Below are 5239 nucleotides of genomic sequence, written 5' to 3' on the forward strand. Positions count from 1 at the left end.
ATGAGAAAATATTGAAACTTGTTGAAAAAGTATTTGCAGATGATTTTTCTGAGCCGGAAAAAAGTAATCCATTGTTTTATTTATAACATTATCATTCCTATATTTTCCGAGATCTTAAATGAGGAAATTTTTTCAATTTTTCCGAGTTTTACCTGATGTTAGTTGGAACCGAAAAAACAACAATAATTCCACTTGTTGATAGATTGGTACGTTTTGTTTTACCGATTCAAGTTTCAACAACATCTACAGAGCGGGTTTTTTGTGCAATGGAAGTTGTTAAGACTTGGTCTGCAACAAGATCGAAGATAAATTTCTCATAAATTTAATAGTTATCAATGTTATACAACAATACATAATAACAGAGATTTCTCAGGCATCACCCCCACAACCTGTGGTGATTCCCATAACAGACCAAACCCATTTTCATATACTAACTTGCACCCAAACACTTTTTCTCGCTGGTCGAGCTTTCTACAAAAAAAGCGTTTCTTCTTCACAACCACACCAACCTTGTGTCATCTGTTGGTATGAGGAATGATATCTTTGAGGAAAATTGAACCTTTCCTATGCAGCCTTCAAGTCAAAACTTTGGGGTTATTGCATCCGTTCTCAAGACTATATAAGTGTGGAGGTAGAAGTACAATTTCAATGTGATTAGCACGAGATGAAGAGAGAAATATCGTCTCATAACATTTTGACATTTCCTCGAGCTACAAGGTTGTACAAAGATTTGTCTACATGAATATATGATGGTATCCATGACAATGCAGACAATCAAGTTGAAACTCAAAATGTCGCAGAACCACAAACACAACAAACTGAAGTTCAGAAACCTCAGATGGAACAGGTTCAGAGACCACTTCTAGATTTGAATGTGGAACCTCTTCAAGAGGACTGTTAGGGAAAGAATCAAAGTTATAATGAAAACTTAGAAAATTTTCAACATTTTCACATCAAAGATAAGAAAATGTTTTGAAAATTTTCTAAGTTTTCATTATAACTTTCACTATTTCCCTAACAGTCCTCTTGAAGAGGTTCACATTCAAATCTAGAAGTGGTCTCTCAACATGTTTCGTTTGAGGTTCTTGAACTTCAATTTGATGTGTATGTGGTTCCATGGCATTCTGAGCTTCAATTTGATCGTCAGCATTGCCATGGATACCATCAGATATTCATGTAGACAAATCTTTGTACAATCTTTTAGCTCGAGGGAACGCCAAAATGTTATAAGAGGACACTTCTCTCTTCCTCTCTATGCTAACCACATTGAAAATGTATTGTGCCTTCACACTTCAACAATCTCGGGAACAGATGGAATAACCTCAAGATTTTGACTTAAAGGCTGGATAGGAAGGATTCAATTTCCCCCCAAAGATATCATTCTTGATACCAATGGATGCTATAAATTTTATTGGGAGTTGGCGTGGTTGTAAAGAGAAAACCTGCAAATTAGCATATGAAAATGAGTTTGGTATGTGATGAGGTATCAACACAGGTTGTGGGGGTGATGCTTGGGAAGTTCTGCTATTATCATTGTACATAGTTTCTTATTTCAACAAAGGTCTAGGGAAATTAGGTTGCCAATGGGGAGTTATTAAGTTTCTAACGTAAAGACTCTCATGAGTTATATGAAAATCAAAATAGGCGATGAATTGATGGGAATCAAACAAGATTTGGTTTCACAATATGCATGCAATACTTATGTACTGATTATTATGCAGGAAGCGAGTTTATAGCTGAAGAAAAGAAGCTAATTGAAGTTGTAAAAGTTATCAATCATGATGGTGTTGGTTTAGGGCAAGGAAGTGAGAAAATATAATTGGAGCACTCTAGAGTCTAGACATATCTAATGAGGGCATTTTATAGGGAAATTTTACTATACACATCGAATGTATTGACGTTTTGATATGCATCCTACTAATAAATGTACAAAGGGGAAATGAGTTAATGCTTTAAAAAATAATAAATATTTTCTAATAATATTATATTTAAAACATTGATAATAATATTTGCTAGTTTTTTATTAATTTTCTTATTTTGTTTAATCAATGAATGAAATTTAATAACTACTTAATATTATTATTTATCATAATATTTATTAATAATATAATTAAAAAATATTCATAATTAAATGCATTTAAAGTTTGAATAATAATAATTAATTTAGTTAATAATATGGTTTAAAAAAATAGTTAATAATATAAACTACATTGAATAACTAGTAACTAAGATTATTAATTATAATATTCATTAATAATATTGTTTAATAAATCTTTAATGCATCCCCTTTCAAAGAACAAATCTTTACTGTAATCAACAAGTCAATAATATAATAATAATAGCCTTTTATGGTAATATAGTTATCTCTTTTTTAAATATCTATTAATATTAGTAATTATTTGAATTTTGATGATAAATACTAATTATGTTTCATAAAATTTAGTAAATCAAATTCTTATAATATTTTAAATACTTTTTCAAATAATACACACATACATCAGGTTAAAAGGAAATAACTTATTAATAATATAACTAAAAATTAATAACTATTGAATATTATCATTTGTTATAATATTTATTAATACTTTTATAAATAAATATTTATAGTTAAATGTACTCAAAGGTACCAGAAGTCTAGAGAAAATTGGGTTAAATTTGGGGATCGCAATACTGCCTTCTTCCATACCCAAATGATTATTCGCCGGAAACGCAATAAAATTCATAGACTTCGCTTGGATAATGGGTCCTGGTGTACTGATGAGAGAACACTGCAATGTGTGGCTCATGGGTATTATGTACAACTATTTGCAGCTGACCCTCTGATAGATAAGCATCCCTTTGAACCAGGTAGCGTCCCACACTTGTCAGAGGAAGGAAAAATTAGCATGCTGGCCCCAGTGACCAAACGTGAGGTGAGAGAAGCACTTATGTCCATGAAATCCCTTAAAGCTCCTGGCCCGGACGGATTTCAGCCCTTCTTCTTCAAACAATATTGGGATATTGTTGGGGATGATGTATGGAGAGTGGTCAAGGATGCTTTTGCAACAGGTAACATCGACCCTAGCTTAGCTCAAACTCTTTTGGTTCTGATTCCAAAGGTAGAGGTGCCAACTCATATGAAAGAGCTTCGCCCCATAAGCTTGTGCAACGTGGTTTATAAAATTATTACCAAAGTTTTTGTTGCCCGACTGAGACCGTATCTACATGATCTAGTGGGACCTCTCCAACCAGCTTCGTGCCCGGGAGGGGAACCACCGATAATGCTCTTTTAGCTCAAGAAGTGATTCATTATCTTGAGACTTCTACAGCAAAGAAAGGCTCCATGGCTCTCAAGATTGACCTCGAGAAAGCCTACGATAAGTTGTCTTGGAATTTCATTGAGCATACGTTGAAGGAGTTTGCCTTTCCAACAGGGATCGTGAGGCTAATTATGAATTGCATCTCCTCCTCCAAGCTTGCGGTGCTCTGGAATGGGGCTCGCTTGGAATGGTTCTCCCCCCACCGTGGGCTGCGACAAGGAGACCTTATGTCGCCTTACATCTTTGTCTTATGCATGGAAAAGCTTTCGACTAGGATTCAGCGAGCAGTGAATGAAGGTGCGTGGCTTCCCATTCAGGTCTCCCGGGGTGGACCACCATTATCTCACATCCTGTTTGCAGACGACGTTCTCTTGTTTTGCAAGGCACAATGCTCGCAAGTACAGGTTGTTGCTGATATCTTAACAGAATTTGGTAAGCATTCAGGTCTTATTGTGAACGTGAACAAGTCCAAAGCATTGTGCTCGAAAGGGACGTCCAGGGTGGATCGGAGGAACATCGCGGCGGTGTGCCCTATTGCCATCGTTAGAGACATTGGACGGTATTTGGGTTTCACTCTTAAAGGAGGAAGAGTGACAACAGCAAGGTTTCAAGATATCTTGGATCAAATTCAGCGGAGATTGGCATCCTGGAAGTCCAAGTTATTGAATACAGCTGGTAAAGTTTGCTTAGCCAAGGCAGTAATAAACGCCATCCCGACATATACGATGCAAGCTGCTTGGTTGCCTCGCGCTACAACGCAACAGATCAATAGGCTAACCAGGGATTTTATTTGGTCCTCAAGAGGCACGAATCGAGGATGGCATAGGGTGAGTTGGAGGAAGATTATTCAGAACAAGGACAACGGAGGACTGGGAATTCGTGATGCTAATTTAGCCAACACAGCGTTAATGGGGAAACTCGTGTGGCAGTTGTCCCATGATTCTCAGAAGCTATGGGCTCGGGTGCTCTCGCACAAATATCTTGGCAATACGCACATTCTGGCAGCTTCAAGGGTCCAAGGAGCCTCCCCCCTCTGGAGAGGTATCTTGCGCGCTCGTGACGCTGTTAAAGAAGGGTTCAGGCTTAAAGTGGGGGATGGCAAGACCTCTCTCTGGTTCGCTGACTGGAGTGGAAAGGGTGCACTAGGTGCAGTAGTCCCATATGTTCACATATCAGATACTGATAAATGCTTACATGATATCATGCATGGAGGCTCGTGGGATGTTAGCAGGTTAAACACGATTATCCCACCGGAATATACTAGCATCCTGAACCAGATGAGACCTATCGTGACGCCAAATGTTAGAGATTGCTGGTCTTGGCAGCCTCATGAGTCAGGCATGTACTCTGTGGCTGCAGGCTATGATTGGCTTCGTACTAGGGAGGAAGAGGATCCTAATACAGAGGAGTGGAGCTGGGTGTGGAAGATAAAGGCGCCGGAAAAGATTCGTGTGTTTATTTGGCTTCTGCTGCATAATGGCATTCAAGTTAATGATAAACGGTTTGCTTGTCATTTGGCACAATCCCCTGCGTGTTCTCGGTGCTCACATCCTGTCGAGGACAGGTTGCATTGCTTAAGGGATTGCCCTCACTCAATGGAGGTGTGGCGACGGCTTAATGCTTTGGCGTGGCCAAATTTCTATGCGCAGGACATTCGCAGCTGGGTGCAGGTTCTAGCTAAAGGCCGAGCATCAATGCTCTTCATGGCTGGTCTCTGGGGGCTTTGGCGGTGGCGCAATGAAATGGTGCTTGGTGATAGGAACTGGACGATTGATTTTGTGGTCCAGTGGATCCGGGGAGAGGAGCGCGATTACCACAACCTCCTAGGTGCAGGCACTGGTTCTCTCCATGGGATGATGCAGGTGGCAAAGTGGCTACCTCCCCCCCCCAGGCTACTACTCGCTGACAGTTGATGGCGCGTTCAGTCGCACACACAACAG

This window comes from Lotus japonicus, chromosome 3 (genome assembly GCF_012489685.1).
Source record: "Lotus japonicus ecotype B-129 chromosome 3, LjGifu_v1.2".
NCBI classification, from domain to species: Eukaryota; Viridiplantae; Streptophyta; class Magnoliopsida; order Fabales; family Fabaceae; genus Lotus; species Lotus japonicus.